The sequence below is a fragment of the Vulpes lagopus genome, chromosome 4, assembly GCF_018345385.1.
Source record: "Vulpes lagopus strain Blue_001 chromosome 4, ASM1834538v1, whole genome shotgun sequence".
Lineage (NCBI taxonomy): Eukaryota > Metazoa > Chordata > Mammalia > Carnivora > Canidae > Vulpes > Vulpes lagopus.
Genome location: NC_054827.1, coordinates 79,257,444 through 79,277,203, shown reverse-complemented (window position 1 = coordinate 79,277,203; position 19,760 = coordinate 79,257,444).

Here is a 19,760-nt window from a genome sequence, read left to right as displayed (position 1 = left end):
TGGTCCATTTCTTACACCTAGCTAACATTTTTTTTATATTCAATCTTTTTATTTTATTATTTGTACTTTATTTTTTTATTCTTTATTTCTATTCATCTTTATATAAGGGTTGTTTCTTGTCATCTTCTGCATATTTTTATCAGTTAGGTTTAACTGATACTTCTTTTTCTACCACAGCCTTTGATGTTTAAATTATCATGTTTGGTTTTGAGTATCATAAGGCATTACACAAATCCTTGTGCACACTATCTGTATTGGTCTAAACTTTTATGGAACATAAAGAGTATTTCATTTTGTACAACTTCTTTCCCTGGTCTTTTATTTTTTTACTGATTTTAACTGTATATTTGATAGCGATTCTTTTCTTTTTGTATTCTTATTACTGTCGCAATCCCTACCATTTGTTAAAAGTAAGTTTGTTTGTTTTTTATTGATTAACCAGCCCAAATCCACTCCCCTGTTATTACTAGGCATTGCAAACTGATCATGAAGGGGCATACTTAAGTTAACTTGGCTACATGTGGCTGAAAACTCAATTCACAGTGGCTTAAATAAACCAAAAGTTTATTCTTGTCACATCACCATTTTCTGAAGGGGAGAAATCCAGAGCTCCTATGCCAGCTTTTCCATGACATTAATGATTTGATCTCCTTTAGGCTTTCTACTCAGCTGAGTTTAGAATGATCTTTTGCCATTGGGCTTATCATTCCAAGCTTGTGAAATGGCTAGACACCACCAGCATTTATCTGAGGTTTGGGGAAGAAGAATATTAAAACCAAAGATAAAAGATATGTGCCTTTTTTGTCTTTCCCTTTAAAAATGGCTATTTTTATCCACGAGAGGCTAAGGAATGTTGTATTTTATCTGGACATGTTGTTATCCCATGCAAAAATCAGGATTCTATTATAAAAAATAAAGCATTAAAAAACAGATCCTGCATAGGCAGGTAGCAAAGTCTGCCAAAGGGACTAACCTCCATGTCAGTATCACAGGATTCTACTGCCCCCCTCCCCAAAACTCAGTCACTGCTGATTTGTTGCGCAGTGGACTCCTAACTTTGGATAAAACAGACTCTCCTATGTGTCAACTGGGAATTGTGATTCAAAGAGAATAGTTAATCTGTGTTGGATGCTGGAGCTCAGAACCAAGGCTGGGGCGTTCAATATCTACCAAACTAAATTAGGGACAGTCCAGAGAGAGAGAGAAAAGAGAAAAAAACCCAAAATTCTTCTCTAGAAAATTTCAGAGCTTTAACAACACGTTAACTTCAGTACACAAAGAGCAGTTCCTCTGTCCATTTCTTCAACATATTACCCTTTTTGTTCCAAGTAGTTTGACAGTGTTTCTGTTTCCCAGTTCAGATATGCAGAAGACTATGGTATTCTCTCTTGGCATTTTTATTTAATTTTGTTTTGTCTTAGTACTTCCGTTTAGCAGCAATTTAAACTCTGTGGGAGCAGGTATCCTTATGTCTGTTCAACGTTGCATTTCCTCAGCTTAGTATGCCATGTTATCAGTAAATATTTAATGAATAAAAGCTTTATTATAAACTAAGCCTCTCCTAATTCTTTTTACTATTCCTTTGATTTTTTGATTGGCTTCACTACTAATTACTGGTTATTTTCTACAGCAGTATTCTCTTTTAAAAGCACCTTTGTTGAAAGATATCTGGACAATGCTCTTAATGGCCCTGCAGAAACAGCTAATTTGGTTGTGGTCAATTATCAGAAAGCATACCTTAAGTGAGAAAGTCTTTCTTTTGCCTTCACGCAGGTTAGTATTTGAGGACACCAATGATTAGTATCTGCATTTTCTCTGCCATATTCATAAACCAACTGGGAAATAATACAAGGAGGAAGATAGAACTGACAACCAAAATAACATCTCAATAGCAACTATTCAAAGAAGAATTGGGTTGTATCTGTATTCTAGTACACTTCCTAGTGCTGAACCTCTGACTTGGGTATACCCACTCACCCAGAGGTTCTAGAATAAGACAAAAAGCATGCATTACATTATGTGGCCCTTATGAAATAAAGTTCAAAAAAAATTAATATGAAGGAACCCAGTTGGGAGAACTCTACCAATAAAAGGTTAATTTTGGCATTATGCATTCAGCATATGGCGGGGTTTGTAATCCGCCTATTCATGATCTCTACTCTCAGGGTTCCATTTGAGCCATCATTACATCCCTCCATATGTTTGTAGAGAAGAATATGACTGGGTACCATCCTTATTGGGAGGTCTTCCACAAAGTTCTTCATTTCCTAAACAGTCTATGCAGAGCATCTGAATTCCCATTTCCCTTTGGTCCCATGTTTTCTGCACTGCAGAAGGGAACTGAGTGACTTTACAGCCGCAAAGACCACAGTCTCTTTCTAAGTAGGCATTTTCAGATCTCTGACACTGAGACTATTTCCACTGCCTCTTAGGGAATTGTCTAGCCATAATAAATACACTCATGAAGGAACTTTTCTTTCTCATATGTAATTAACCGATTAAGGCCCAAAGTGTAATCATGTAGAGGCAGGTAATTCTTGAGCCTTATGCAAAAGACTACATTAATTTTAAAGAACTCTCTTCACTTTTTCTTTCCTAATAGTGGACCTGAGTTAGCTGATCTAGAACTGTCTGTCTGGGGATTTTGCTCACAATTTAAATGAGAATTTCATTAGTCCATAAAACATATTTATTAGTCAATTTAAAAGCAGTGATACTGTCTTTAGGCCATTGCTATAAAGACTCAAGGAGCTCACTCTCTGTGACACTCCTCCCCTCTCCCACAATTAAAACTTTGCCTCAGTTTCTCCTGCTTTTGTGTGATCTGGGAAATGGAAAGAGGCCAGGAATGTTAGGCTGATAGAACCCATACCTATAGAAGAGAAAGAAGCTTCTCTTTCTCCCCAACTCCTTAACTCCAGCCATAAGTTAAGAACAATTTAGTTTTGTATGACATTTATGTATTACTGTCTTGCATTAAGCATTTCAAGGTTAGCCTTCCCTTATATTCTGGCATTGACTTGATACCAACTTCATATTCAGTTTAGATTTATTTTTTTAAAATATTTTTATGAGAAAGAGAGAGAGAAACAGAGAGAGAGAAAGAGGCAGAGACACAGGCAGAGGGAGAAGCAGGCTCCATGCAGGGAGCCCGATGTGGGACTTGATCCCAGGTCTCCAGGATCAGGCCCTGGGCCGAAAGCAGTGCTAAACCACATAGCTGCTCAGGGATCCCTTCAGTTTAGATTTAGATTTGATTAGGCCTCTTGAGTCTTTTCTAATTAAGTCTCTACTCTACTTTCTCCTTTCTCCCCAATGTATCTGTTGAAGACATTGGATTACTTCTTTCACAGAATTTTCCACAATCAGATATTTCTTACTGGCTACTTATAAGTTCCTACATACCCTGCACATTGGAATTAGATCATTAGACTCAATGAGATTCAAGTTTGAGTTTTTGGCAAAAATCCTCCATAATGTATAAAATGTTCAGGTATCCCAATTTGTGATATTAATTGGCACTAGTAATCATCACCCAGATATAATTTTTTCTAAGATTTTATTTATTTACTCATGAGAGAGACAGAGAAAGAGAGAGAAAGAGAAAGAGAGTGGCAGAGACACTGGCAGAGGGAGAAGCAGGCTCCACGCAGGGAGCCCAACATGGGACTTGATCCCGGGTCTCCAGGATTACACCCTGGGCTGAAGGCGGTGGCTAAACCAATGAGCCACCCAGGCTGCCCCACCCAGATATAATTTCATTAGTCATTTAAAAAGTGGCGATATTCTTCCACTGTCTTCTATGTCTGTCATTTTATCTCCTTGTTATTTCAGAAAATTATTGATATCTTCCACATTTCACATGTTTCTTAGTTCTATTTCCTGTTTTTGAAATGATGGCAGAACCATTTAATTTTCACTAATTATTTTCAACAATAACTTGAATGGTTCTTCAATAGTTCAGGTTTTGTTTCCTAGCTACTACGTTCTTTTATTCCTTGCAAAAAAACAACAAACAAGCAAACAAAAAAACCAACCAAACAAAACAAAACAAAACAACAAAAACAAAAACAAAAACAAAAAACCCCAGCAACTTGATTAAGCCAGTTATTATTATTGTTCCTACCTTACCTTTTGAATATCTGGCTAAACTTTAGAGACCATGTGTAAGAGCAAATGGATTTGTGGTAAAATGCTAAGTACTCAATTTATGGCTCTAATTTTACTGGGTGAAGTCCTACTGGTGCCATTGCTAAAAGAAAAAAAAAATCCAAGATCCAGCTATAAATTCAAGAAATGACTTAGTTGGGGGAACAAAGGAGAGATTCTCTTTTATTTCTTTGATGCTAAAACTTCTGTTCTTGTGTGTGGGCTTTATATTCATTGCAGAATCATTGGCATGATGTATCACATGGATTTGGGATACAACATCAAGGGATTGATCCTACTGAGCCCAGCTCCAGAAATCCAAGCTGTAACTGTAGTTCTTGCAGTTCATACCTCCCTTTTTCTCAAAACATGACTCCTGGCAGCACACCATTCCAAAAAGGCTGCCTAGGAATCTGAATGACAGAAGACACTGTTTTGGGGGTTCTATCCCATTAGGTGAGAGAATCTAGAAATTCTTGTAAGATTTGGAATTTTGATTTCTATCACTGTTTTAAATAACAGTTAAGGATTATTTTTCTCTTTTAAACTATTTCATGGATATATTATACAAGAAAAAGGAGATTTTGTTATATTTGCATCTTGTAAGAACATTGTATTTATTTATAAAAAGCTATTTATTTTTTAACATGCATCTATTGTAATTATTTTACCTTTACATAAAACACAGATTATCTTATACTAGATTATTACTTTTGTACTCCCCATCTTAGTTTGGTAAAACTGTCCCCCTTCTAGTCAGTCATAACAGAAAATTCTTTTATCCTGCACTAACACAGACTGCTGCCACATTAGTGGTCAAGAAACCCCCAAGAACACCAGGGGTTTCATAAAGTCAAGACAACTCTTTCTGTGTTAAATGTTAACCTCTTTTCTTCAGGGCATGCATCAGAATTATCAAAAAAGAGTTAATTGGAAACAGTGCCTAGAATACAATTCTGAATATCATCCTCATTTGGCATAAAATAGAGTTCTCTTATTTCCTACCTAGTTTCATTTTGATTTTGAAAAAAGGAAAGAAAATTTCAACTAATAAAGTGATCAAAAGGCCACCTTCAGAATAAGATTATTTAACACTAGTATATTTACAATGTAATGCGTAAGTGTAATGTATAAGTAGGTTTCTCTCCTCTCTCTTTCCTTTCCTCTCCCTCCCTTCCATCCATATTTCCTTCCTCTTTCCTTCCTTCCCATTCCTTCCTTTCTTTCTATCGTCCTTCCTTTCTTAAAGTTTGGACTCCACATTTTGTGTTCATTCCTCACTTAGGGCCAAAATGGGTTAGAATACGGAAATGTGTGAAAATTGTATTCAGAGTTGATCTGTATAATTAATGAGTCATCATCTCCCTTAAGCAGAGAATCAGGATGTTAGATTTTGCTGACTATGATTATTGGTTTGGAATCTCTTCATTCTGGCTCACTATTTTCTCATCTTTAAGGTCTTAATCTTTACCAGTATTCATATCACAAATATTGAACTCAAAGGACTTGACCCTGGCCTAAAAGACTTCAACCCCAGTTTCTCTAGACCTGTGGACCTCTAAAGAGAAATGAGAACATTCTTTTCTAAATGCTACTAACCTCTGTTGTCTGCATTACTGTATTAACTTGTTTAACTATTCAGTAATAAAATATTGGTGATAACAGTTTTATTTAGTCAAACTGCCACACTGAAATTTAAAGGGATGAACTCATTTTTCCACAGTGCTAATAATAAGTAAGCCAAATTAAGTAAATTTCTTTATCTGTTGTTTCCAATTTTTGCAGCAATAGTATCTCAAGAGAACTGCATCCAATCATATAATGTATGTTATTTAGTGACCATCACTTTTCAGCTACCTTTTCTTTCCCTTTTTTGTATTTTCTCTTCCTAAAAGGTTAGAGTTTAGTCTTTCCTCTCTCTGCTCACTCCACATACACATACAAGGTTAACTCCTAACATCATTTCACCTACAGGTGAGATGAATCACTATCTCCTGAATCACTTTTCATTTGTTACATTGTCAAATGTGCAATATATTTAATTTTTTTAAAATATTTTACTTATTTATTCATGAGAGACAGAAAGAGAGAGAGAGAGAGAGAGAGAGAGAGAGAGAGAAGAGAGAGGCAGAGACATAGGCAGATGGAGAAACAGGCTCCCTGTGGGGATGTGGGACTGGATCCCAGGATCCCAAGGATCAAGCCCTGAGCTGAAGGCAAACACTCAACCACTGAGCCACCCAGGCATGCCTACAATATATTTAATTAAAGCAAAAATGCTACTACCACCACATTGAATTTATTTTGTTTGGTTAAGATTACATTAAAATATCCTAAGTTCGTGTTTGTGTATCTTCTCTAGTATTGTCTTACTCCATGCCTTGAGAAAATTCAGCTTGCCTACACTACAGATTTTAGAAAAGCTTCCTATTTTTCTGCCACAATTTTCTTTCTATACCACTTTTGTACCACTTTGCTACTACAGTTATCCATCTAACTGCTAGAAATAATTTTGTCATCCCCTCCCATGAAATCTTTACTTAACTGCCATTTGCACAGAGATCTCCTTAGTTTTATGTAAACTGCCTGTGGAATCTACCCCAAACTTGGATTTGGAAGATGTTCTTATCCACAGTCTACACGACCCTCCTACACTCTTATTAAGAGGCAAACACAGGTCCAGGTAGAATTCTGGTTTTACATCTGGCAGGAAGAGAGGTTTGATATATTTCAATGTCAATTGTGGGGTTACTCTTTCAGAATAGCCTATAAAGACAGACTCAAACAACAAATCCCAAAACAAAGCACTTCAGCCTGGAAACCTCACATCTCAAAACATCTCAGAGGGGTGGTCCAATGGAGGTATAAAATCCTTAGTGGTTTAAAAGCCAAAGTAAGCCCAGGCAATGGAGTCTAACATGGGTGCGAGTCAGGAGATATGACCATCTTAAACTTTTGAGCAGCCACCTTCATTAATTTATATTTACCCAGAGAGATATTAAGTTGATGGAGGGTCCTGGATTAGAAAATGAATACTGAGAGTAAAATGATCTCTCGCATTATATTAGTCAACCTGTGGTGCTTTAACAGGTAACTCTGAAATCTTCGTCACCTAAAACAGATATTATTTTTTTGGCCTGCAGGTTTGCAAGTTAGCTCAGCTTTACTCCACACATCTTATTCTAGAACCCAGGCTGCAGGCAGCCATTATCTAGGATATACCGGTCTTCTGGCAGAGGGAGCAAGAATCCAACCAAACCATGCAAGCACAATTAAAACTTCAGCTGAGGGCATCTGGGTGGCTCAGTGGCTGAGCTCAAGTCATGATCCTGATGTCCTGGGATCGAGTCCTGCATTGGGTTCCCCACAGGGAGCCTGCTTCTTCCTTGTGTCTCTGCCTCTCTGTGTGTATCTCTCATGAATAAGTAAATAAAATCTTAAAAAAAAAAAAAAGGGGATCCCTGGGTGGCGCAACGGTTTGGCGCCTGCCTTTGGCCCAGGGCGCGATCCTGGAGACCCGGGATCGAATCCCACATCGGGCTCCCGGTGCATGGAGCCTGCTTCTCCCTCCGCCTGTGTCTCTGCCTCTCTCTCTCTCTCTCTCTATGACTATCATAAATAAATAAAAATGAAAAAAAAAAATTAAAAAAAAAAAAAAAAAAGCTTCAGCTGAGAGGGTCTATGTCACATTCATTGGCAAAAAACAAGTCACATGGCTAATCCTGACAATGAGGTAGAAAAGGCATGGTAACAGTGGGGTTGAATTATACTTGTTGAGGGGAAAGAATGGATAACTGAGAACAATAACAAAATATATCACAGATCTCAGATATACCGTACCTTATGATTCATTCCTATTTCTCATATAGGATTCATCATTTCAGGAAAATATTATTAATGCTCAGCCTTGTCTTAGAGTACTTCAAATATTTGGTATCATATGGACTCAGATTACATATGACATCAGGTAATCAGCAATAATAGACAACTTTTAAGCACTATGTATTTATTTTTTAAAAATTATTTGTGTGCATATCTCTACTTAGATTACTGGATCACAATCTAAATTTTCCAGACAATTATATACCATATAAAAGGCCTTGTAGTGCATCCTGGCAAGCATGCTTCTTCATTTCCTGAAATTAAAGTGCCTTCAAATATGATTTTTCAACACTTTGTCTCTTGTGCATGGTTGCCAGTGAGTATACTGGGTAGACTTAACATATACTATCAATATACTAGATTTTCCTAATATTTTAGGAAGATTCCCTATACTTCCAGGCTAAGTGAATGTCATACTTTATATAAATTTATATGCAATGATCCACAAAAACATTCTTTACAGGTATTTACTTATCATAATATTATGAACACAGATCTGAGAAAATGCTATTATACCATATGCAAAATCTCAAAATAATTACATTACTTTGAGATTCAAGGTGGATAACCAATTCAGAATAGCAAGAAACTCTAAAAACTCTGAAGGATTTAATAAGTTTTCATGAGTTTTTACTGAATATTTGATTTTTACTTTCAAGTTTAGCTATTCACATTTGAGTTTAGCTGTTCATATATAAGAAATTAAACAGAAATTAGACTTTCTGAACTTCTGATAGTATAGTTAGGCATTAGACATACCTCAGAGTGGGTTGGAGTAAGGCTCAACAGGGATCTCACTAGAGCAAAAAATATAGGCGTATATATATAAACAGATAAAAAGATAGATTATGGTTAAATAAGAGACTTCCACTGAATCATGAAAACTTAATCCTTTTATTTACTCTAATTTGCAATTTTGTTCCCATGAGATTTTCTCATTTTTTAGTCCCTTATCTTTGTTATGTTGATCCCGCTAGAAGTCATGACATGTATATGAAATATGAGTAAAAATGCTATTATTACATTTCCTTCCTATATCAGGATGGTGAAATTGGAATTGTTTACTTTTCTATTTATCAAGAAGAATCTCAGGATGGAGGATTTTTTAATCAATTTATGTAATTATCTAGTTTGTGGATTATTCCCCTGGTGCTTAATTTGCTAATTTCCTACAGACTGAATGAAATCTATCTGTTGTGTTGTTAATTGGACAGCAATACAAAAAGAAGTAAATATTTTCTCTATCCATTTTGCTACAGGATAATTGCGCTAATAAAATTTCACAACAAATCATTGGTTGGAATTCTTGAATGAGATAATGGCCAAGTAGAAACAGAACATTTTACTTTGCTTGGGTTTTCCTGGATAACTCTATGTTGTGTCCTATAGAAAATTTTGCTACATGTTTTTCGTTATTTGATTTCAGGATGCATAGTAATTTTTTTTTTAGGATCCATAAGAATTTTAAGATCTGCAAACCACCAAATCTTGCGCTCATTTAAAATATTTATTTATGGTATTTTGGAAAGAGAGAGGAGTCCAGATTTGTGATTGAGCATTAAAAAACTAAGTAAGTAAATATTAAATATTTAGTAACCAGAAAGATAATCAGTTAAATACGGGTTATGTGACAGATACAGAAAAAAGCTACTAAAAGACACATCACTTATAGTATCTTCTTACTACCCCCTTGCATGTTCTTCTGGGTGGGAATTGCTCAGTTAAGAGGTCCTTTCCTGGGTGGCAGGTAGAGAGTACAATAAGATGAGGGGGTAAATTCAGGCTTCAGCTACCTACAAAGGAGAAGGTAATATCTGGAAGACAGAAAAAATGAAATGCAAGAAGAAATTAGGAAGTTTGACAAAAGAGTGAAGAGAAAAGTGAATACAGAAATCCAGCATGAGATGGGACATATCAAAGGGATGTAAGCACCAACCTGAATGATCTCTCAATGATCAAACTTGGAACAATCTGAGCAACAAAATAAAGAGTATAATTTTACTGGCTTTGTGGGTTGCCATAACAATTTGCCACAAACCAGGTGGTTTAAAACAACAGAATTTTATTTTCTTCCAGCTCTAAAGTCTAGAAATCTGAAAACCAGGTGTTAGCAGAGAATGTTCTCTGAAGGCTCTAGGGAAGGATTTTTCCTCTCCTCTTTCTTGCTTCCAGTGGTTGCCAGAAATCCTTGGCATTGTGGTTTATAAGGCTACATCATTCCAGTCTCTACCTCTGCCATGATGTTCACTCCTGTGAGTATGCTAAATTTCCTTCTTATAAGGACAGGACTGATACTGGATTTATGATCTACCCCAATTCACTATGACCTCATATTAACTGGGTTAAATATGCAAAGACCCTATTGCCAAATAAAGTTACATTCACAAAATTGGATGGACATGAACCTTTAGAGGTATTATTCAAGCCAATACGATGATATAAAATTGTAGCTCAAGGTATAAAACAGATGTATATGAATACATACTGGCATAAACAAATAATGAAATGAATAAGTGGGGAGAAGAGTCAATCATTACTTGCAAAAGAATTCTGAATACACATGTAGATACTCCTCTTTAAGAGGTAGAGCATATTTCCACAACCTCCTCCACCACCATCACATCACACACACACACACACACACACACACACACACACACACACACCTTGAATATGTGATATATTTAGTAACTCATCCAAAGAATATAATATGGAAACAGAAATCATAGTAGTTTACAGAGGAGAAATCTGGCAAACATGGCCTTACCCAAATGATCAAGTTAACATCACCCTGATATGCCATATGATAACATGCACACCCTAATATGGTATAAGGAAGGAAATTCACCTTTTCTAAAACCCATAACCCCCAGACTAAACATGAGAAAAATATCAGAGAAGACCACATAAAAGGACATTCTACAAAATACCTGATCAGTAATCCTCTAAACTCTTAAAAACATTAAAAACAAAGAAAGATGGAAAAAATGCCAAAGATTGAAGAAAATTAAAGGATGATTGAATGCAAGATGACATTCTGAAATCAATCATGAGACAGGAAAAATAATATTAATATAAAAACTAGTGAAATCTAAATTAAGTCTTGAGTTTAGTTAAAAGTGATGTACTAGTGTTGACTTTTTAGTTTTCACAGATGTACCATGGCTATGTAAGATGTTAACTTTAGGGAAACTGCATGAGGAAAAGAGGGGAACTCTACATTCTCATTTCTACATTCTCATTGAAATCTAAAATTATTCCAAAATGTAAAGGTTTATTTAAAAAGGCACCTGGTATTTTTTAAAAAGAAGAAAATTTGAACAATTGTTTGATGCATGAGACCCTGGGGAAAGCACTGCAGAAGAAGTTAGTTTAAAGCACATTAACAGTGTTTGTACAGTGTGCTGTGCCTTCACTGCTTTCTTAAAAGATGACAGACATTACTTTATTTTAAAAATCATTTTCCTCAGATCTCAGTTTTTCTGATGTGATTCTATACTGATATTGACCTTGAGGTGGGAAGCAAAATCTTGTTTTGATTACATATAAGATGTGAAAATAACCCACAACTTTCATTGTACAGTTATAAGCATCAAAGAAATGGAAGCTATCTTATAGAATAGTTTAAAACAAACTTGTTATATCAAAAATTCTTAACACAACAGAATTTACCTCTGCCCCTTCTGTGATTAACAATATTATGGCATTTTATCTTAAAATGTTAAATAAAACTTCTATTTTTTCCAGTTATCTGATGAGATCAGGTGCGTTCAGGGTGGTATGGCCGTAGACTTTTTTCAGTTATCTGATATCTTTGAGTACTCTTTCATTTTTCCAATTCTTAGGCACCCTAAATAGCTGGGCAGTGTGAACTCTCTAAGATCAAATTATAGAGAAGTCCAGTCAGCATTAATAGCCAACCTCTCATAAAAAAGTATGAAGAAGAGCTAGATATTTTCTATACAAAATGTGCCTTAGTTCTTGAATTAAATCCCATTTGAAAATATGAAAACGAAAACCTTCCTTTTAATCCATTTCACCTCGCCTTGTTAAAATTCACCTACTACCAAATATTAAACCTCTCTACATCATAAACACAATCGTATATGTGTTAGAGACACCCATTTTACCTAAAGTAGATACTCAACTATTAAAATGATTTTCTAGAATGCACTGTAATTGTAACTTAGGAAGATAGTTTGGCTTTTAGGAATGTAAGAATTGTGAGAACTGTTGTTGTTAGTACTATAAAGAGAAAAGTTGAGTATCAGTATATCATGGCTTAAGTTTCAAAGTTGTACTTTAATCATAACTTTAATGCAAAGGCATTATTAGGTGTAAGCTTAATTTAAAATGGATATTCGTATAGATAGAATAGCTAGAAAACATTTAAATAGTTGTATTTATGTACCACTTCTCCCTTTTCCTTTTTCTCTTTTTCTCTTTCTTTTTTTCTTTCTCTTTCTTTCTTTCTTTCTTTCTTTCTTTCTTTCTTTCAAGAGACAAAGAGCATGCATGCAAGTGCGGGGGAGGGATGGGTAGCAGATGGAGAGGGAGAGAATCTAAGCAGGCTCCACACCAAGAGTAGAACCCGATACCCAACATGGGGCTGGATCTCACCACCCTGAGAACCAAAACTGAGATGGACACTTAACCAATGGAGCCACCCAGGTGCCTATATGCACTGCTTTTATACTATTTTGAGACAAAAATATTTCTCTTCAAGATAAAAGATAGAGACTATAATGATATGTATAATTTGCAAGATATTTTGGACAGATCAGCAATAGAAATAATAATGACTTTTAGGTTATTTTAGCCTTGAGTAGTTTAAATTATCATCACTGTTTTGTCATCCACCATTTAGAATTTTAGTCTACAAGGTTAAGACCCATAATAGAAACATCTAACCAAGTTTATACTTGCCTTTTCTCCTGACTGGTGATGGAACAAAAGATAATCATGGGGGACTGGGGTAAAAGGATGAGGAGGTTTCCCACACATCTAGACCTCTGTGAAGGCTAAGACAACCACTGGTAGGTCCTGGACAAAAGGATTTGATTTGGGAGACTGACAGAAGCACATGGTGATGAAAATACAACCATGAGGGAAATATGAAGGGGTACTGAAGATAAAAAAAAAAAAAAAGTAGAGAGCAAACCGAACTAAGGACCATTCAAAAGGAATCACTGTCTTGAGCAATCAGTTTAAAATAGCATCAGTACAGTTTTATTTAACCTTTAGTTAAAAGTCATTTCCTACCACAGAACCATTTTTTGTTGGTCCCATGGGTTATCTTTCTCAGACAGATTTAATGGAATTTCTGTGTGAAATGTATGTACAACCCATAGACTAATTTCTAACACTAGATTTCAGTGGGGATTCATGTTTGGTGCCCATCAATAATATTAGTAGCCATTTTGAGAAGAAAGACCCCATGTATTTGATCCTTTCTGTTTCTTTTTTACCATTATGTATCTCTTAAAATAACCAGTTCCTAGGGGTATATTATGATAGTTTTCAAATCTTCACTGAATCATTTGTCAGTGATCTTCTAGTTGTTAGGAGAGTTCAAAAAGGTATATAATTTAGTTAATCTCCATTAATTACTATAATTTCAATTGACTTTAAGAAAATGTGATAATTGAAAATTATACTGTGATGGAAAGAATCATCAAGAAGATTGGCTGAGGATTGGCATAATAAATAAGGTTTTGTTTAAATAACTGAAAATGGCCTAAATATCATTTATTACATTTTAGCAAGAAAATGGTATATTCACTAATCATCAGTTTGATTCATCTCCATATCATTGATTATTGGTATTTTATAATTAACAAATTAAAATTCCTCAAAATTATATCTGTCTGAACTGAGAAACAGAATCTTTATAAAGACAATTTTATTAATTTTGATATGGTCAGATAGTTTTGTTTTATAAATTGATTCTTGAAGGATCTTATAAAATAAAAATGAATAAAAATGTAAATTAATAGAAATATTTTTGAAATTCCTTTTTTCCTTTTTTACTGAGGTATAACTGATATACGTCATTGTATAAATTTAATGTATACAGCATAATTATTTGACTTACATATATTATGAGATGATTACCATAGTAAGTTAGTTCCATCATCTGATGCAGGTATTAAAAAAAAGAAAAAAATGCTTTTTTCCTTGTGATGATAATTTACTCTCTTAACAATTTTCAAATATATCATAGAGCAGTGCTAACTATGGTCACCATATTCTAAGTTACATTCCTAGTATTCATTTATCTTAAAACTAAAAGTTTGTACCTTTTGACCACCATCATCCAATTCCCCCTTATGCTCCCAGGTTCTGGTAACTACAATTCTGATTGTTTTTCTGAGGCTGTTTGTTTTAATTCCACATACTACATGACATCACACAGTATTTGTCTCTAACTTATCTCATTTAGCATAATTTCCTTAAGGTCCATCCATGTTATTGCAAATGGTTGAATAATATTTCACTGTAAACGTATACCACAACCTCGTTAGCCATTTATCCACCAATAGACACATAGGTTCTAAAATCCTTAAAGGTGTTTAAAACTGTGAGTTCAATTTAATTATTAACTTACTTATTCAAGTTATTTTTCCAGAAAAATTAAAGGTAAACTTAATCTTCTAGTTCAAAATGGTCAACTGAACTCCAGTCTGTATTTTCTTTCTCCCAAATTTTCTGAATAGAAATGATAAATTAAAGTGAATGATACCATGACCATGACACTCTGGGAAACAAGAAATGTGTATCATCAGTGAATCAAAATTTTATTAAAAAACTGGGATGATAGAGAACAAATGAAAGATGACTGGTGGAGAAATGAAAGATAAAATTCAACAAAAGTCATGAGGGATCTCTAAGGTGAATCAACAAACACAGAGGACAGGGATAGACCAGGCAGCAATTCTAGGTCATTGTTTAGTAATCTGCTTTCCAAACAGCTTGGGAAGTTGAACTCTTCTACTTCTACAGGTGTAAACAGAGCTATAGTTTGGCAGCAAAGGCTTTTTCTTAGCAATGAAAGCCCAAGAGCTGTTCTGAAAATCAAGTGGGCACACGCAAGTGTTCCTAAGAAAGTTATCTTGTGAAGATGCTGCTGTCTGAGAGGGAAGTTGAGCAGACCTCAACACACCTCTGGGCTGCCACGGACACCCAGAAAAAAAGAGATTTTAAGTAACAAAATGCACTCCATTTGGGGAGTGGAATATACTAGGCCTGGAGGAGGTTCCTGTTCTGTAGCCTGCTTTTTTCCCAGGGGTATATCAAAGAGACTGACCCGTTTAAACATTCCCCTGACTTTCCCTACTTATGCAGAACCTTCGTTGAGCTTGATTCTCAATGAGGGGAGTGGTGTCATGGGAAACAGTCCTGAACTAGAGTATGTTTGCTATTCAGTACAGCCCATCATTTGTAAGTGTGACTACACATCCAAAAATCTTGAGAAAGTTGAGGAAAACCAACCATATAAAAGATGAACATGAACCAACAAAAGCAAACTGATCCATTTGGCCTTCAGACTACGGGAAGTGGAAGAAGACTTTTCAGCAGGGAAAAGATCTGATTTAAATTTTGGGGTTATTATATTCACTGCAATATGGAAAGCTAATTTCCGGGGAGCTATAAGAAACCACTTTGGAAACTGTTTCAGTGATTCAGGGGAGAAATAATGGTGACTGGAGAGGATGTGGTAAAGAAACTCAGGAATATAACAGAGGTTTAAGAAATAGACATGGTGTTCATCAGAAGTAGGGGCAGGGGAGAGTCAGGAGTCAAGGTGACACCCAAATTTCTGAGTCACCCTTTCACCTTCATCATTTTCATTTTAGAGGTAAGTGGATATACTTCTCCAACTCCCTGGGGCCAAGTTACTTAGCAAGGGACAAAATGGAGCCCACCTGGTCCAATCTGCATTCTGTGGAAATTCTGAACAATGAACTGATTCAAAGGCAGCCAAAGTCTGCTAAATTCCCAAGTATCTGGTTTTGGCACTCAAGTCACCTTAATGTTCAATAAATCAGCGCATGTTACATGTCTGGATATTTTACAGAGTTACCAGAGGGCTTCACAGATAAAAAAGATAAGAATAATTTTAAAGTATAATAACTTTATGTTATTATCCAGGAAAAAAGCTGATTTTGTGATAGAATATTGAGAGGATTTGAGATTAATTATATATGTGTATGTATTTACATATATCAATATGTATAATAAACATGTATTATAAAGATATATTTGAAATCTGTTCCTAATTGGTTTTGTGTTCTATATTTGGTATGTACTATGATGTTTCAGAGTTTAGAAAGAATAAGATCCATTGTGAAATACTTCGGAGTAGGAGTGTCGATAGTTGAAATTCAGATTTTCATCAAACGGAGCTATCAATTATACATGTAATATGACACATGCCATAATCCTAAATCTATGCAATGGCAATCTATAAAACATGTCGTACAGCATTTGGTTTTGCACCTAGACCATCTTTTTGAGTAAAGTAGAACCGTCGGGCTGAATATACTTCATTTTGACTTGTATTTTCTAATGCTTCATGTACTGTGGGTATAAATGGACCTCAGCGACAATAATATAGAAAGCATTACTCTTTCTTGTCTCCATTTCAATCTGTTAAACACAGGACCCAATCCCCTGAAATATTTCCTCAATTACATCTTAAAGTTACCAAAGGCTGTTTCTTGAATTCCAAAATAAACCCATGCACTCTAATAAATGCTTTGTATGATATAAAATTAAAACCCTATTTTTAATTTTAGTTCAGTTTTAGTTTAATTTTAGTTTAGTTTAATTTTAGTTTATCACATATGTTCAAATATCTTCGAATCCGTACCTAGAATAAAACTTGGTACCCCGCGAATAAAAGAAAAAGGCACAGACCATAAAAGGGAGATAGATCTACGTTGTCTCAAGTGTTAAAGGATCCTTAGAAGTATATTGAGATTCCCAGCATTCTAAAAGGCAGAAAATAAGCATTTGTACGTAGATATCCCAACAATTACTTTATAAAATCTGAAAGCACAGTTAATTTCAGTTTCAAGAAAGTAGTGACATTTTAATTTCCCTAAATATTGAACTTCATTTCTACAATAAATTAGTTCTAATAGAGAGGAAGAGAAAATATTTTAAGGTAGCATTTTGTTCTATCTTATAGTATTTAATTAAAATAGATTAAATTTGCATAATGCACTTAACTTTATCTAAGCATGATTGTATCTAATAGTTTATTGGGTCTCCACCATCTTTTGAGGCACAGCTAGAACCACAATTTCATTTGATTCACCAGAGAACTGAGACCCAAAGAGATGAAGTGATTTTCCTAAGAACACAGAATTAGTCATTGCTAGGACCATGGCTGGAAAGCCGGGTTCATGATTTATAAACTAGTATCTCACTTAGAAATTAGCAAAAATGAATACTGAGTTACAAATAATAAAAATGAAAGGTCACACAAATGGTGTGACTTGAGAAACTTAATTATTTTTTCAACTGCCTTCCACAGAGTCTGAACACCTCACAGTTCCAGTTAAGTCACTATCCCCAGAAAGTCCCTAGTTGAATGCAAATACACAGGGTTTCTGATTTACCTCAAATCAATGTACACAATACCTTCTTTCCTGCCACACTTTTCCCACACACTAGTCCCTTGCAGCTGCTGAAATGGGAACCACAATGTAGACCAACGGGACTTTTTACAGATTCTATGGTGCACGAAGTTGAAAATGAAAACGGTCCCTAAATCATATAGACAAAAAGATCCAGAGGTAAAAGTCTAGACTGGTATGATATGCCCATGTGTTGGCTCCAAAATAAATCCTTACATATAATCTGAACATTTTTCACTGTAGTTTTTCTGTTGTATTATGATGATTCTATGAAGACATGATTTATTTCAGTAACAACTATTCTAACCACTCGACCTTTGGGAGTTTATGGGATTAAAAGTCATTTGCACTTTCATGAAAGAGTGGGAATTAGTAATCTCAGATAGTTTTCTACCAACACAGCTGAAATCACCTATTCTAGGACACTGACATTTCAGATCAGGAGAAGGAGCAGCCAGGAGGGGAGCAGGGGTACTCAATGTTAAATATAAGCTCAAGATTTTGTTTTCTATGAATTTAGAAATACAGCAACCATTTGTAACATTATTTCTATACATAATTCTCTGAACAAAATCCCTTGATAGAACAGAACAGATGTTTGCTTGCTTGTTATATAGGATGTGTAATATATTGGTATCATTACATTATAGTCCATGGCACTCAGAACTCTACTTCAGAATACTGCTAACAATTGATGGGTGAGAATAAAGAAAACATACAGATAGGGCACTTCCTAAAAATCCTACATTCTTAAGGGGTACTAAACGGTGGGCTCCTCGGGGCTTTGGAGTGGGAATACAATCTAGAAAAAATGTACTAGAATATACACTAAAATAATAAAAAGAGATCCAGAAGGCAATAGAACAAAAATTTACTCCTTCTCACCACTTATATAGGGCCAGCTTTGACAAAGAATAATTTTCATGACAAAACAGATGTAAGAGATTTCAGTCACTATTCCTAGCCTCCATTTTCAATTTTAATTTTATAAAGAAATTCAGGACACATGCTCAAATGAAAGTGCCTTCTTTATTTCAAGGCAACATGTGAACAAAGTGAGAAACTTCACAAACATCATCACCCTATAAAAGAGCAGAACACAACTTTGCCTGTTTCATTTTGAGATTCTGTGTGTATGTTGAGACTAGAACAAACCTCAATTTGTTCGACCATCACATGAAAAGAAAACATTAAAAGGACTCCCTTGCATTTTTAAATGAAATCTTATGTCCCACATTTAGCCAATTCTTGATTATCTGTAGCGAATTTAAACTGACTGCGTCCTGTCACCCCATCACATTTGTACTAAGTGATGCATTTAAATCTAACCTATGACCCAAACACTTTTAAGATTTTCTTTGAGAAACTTATTTTAGAGATAACTACATGAATTATACCTCTGTTGTTATAGTCGTTTATGTATATATGCACACACACTTACAGTAGTTTACTGCATTTAAGCAAGCTCAGTGGAAAACATTTTTAACTTTTGAGGGTCATGGCTGCAATATATCTGATTATCCTGTGAAAAGTAGACTCTTACTCTATTATTGTAAGAGTCTTATTTTTAATCCTAAGTAAAATTTCAACTGGATATATACCATTTGGCTACTTCCAAAGGTGACCATCTAATATACTTTGTTGGGAGATAAATAGTATGTATAAAATCTAGAAATCCTGAGGATGGTATTTCTCATAATATTCAATGTGCCATAAGTGCATTTTCATACTAGAATTTCTCGTAGCCTCTCAACTGCTTGGGTTGAGGGCCTACGTGTCCAAAATTACAACTGACACTAGAAACACAATGTCAGAGATTCTCTTTCCACTCTGCGCTCCTGTTTTGCTTAAAAATCATTGTATTACATTTCTGCTAATAAAAGCCTTTCTAAGGATTCTGTATCACCCTTTTTGCAAGGCACATTCACATCCTTCAATGAAAGTTGCTATTATCAGAGCAATGTGCTCTTACTATTTATTTATTACAACAGCCCTCATGACTGCTTACCAGGCAAGCACTAGAAATATCTAACTCATTACCACTACATAAAATAGCATGGGGTATTTACAGAATGAAAGAGATCA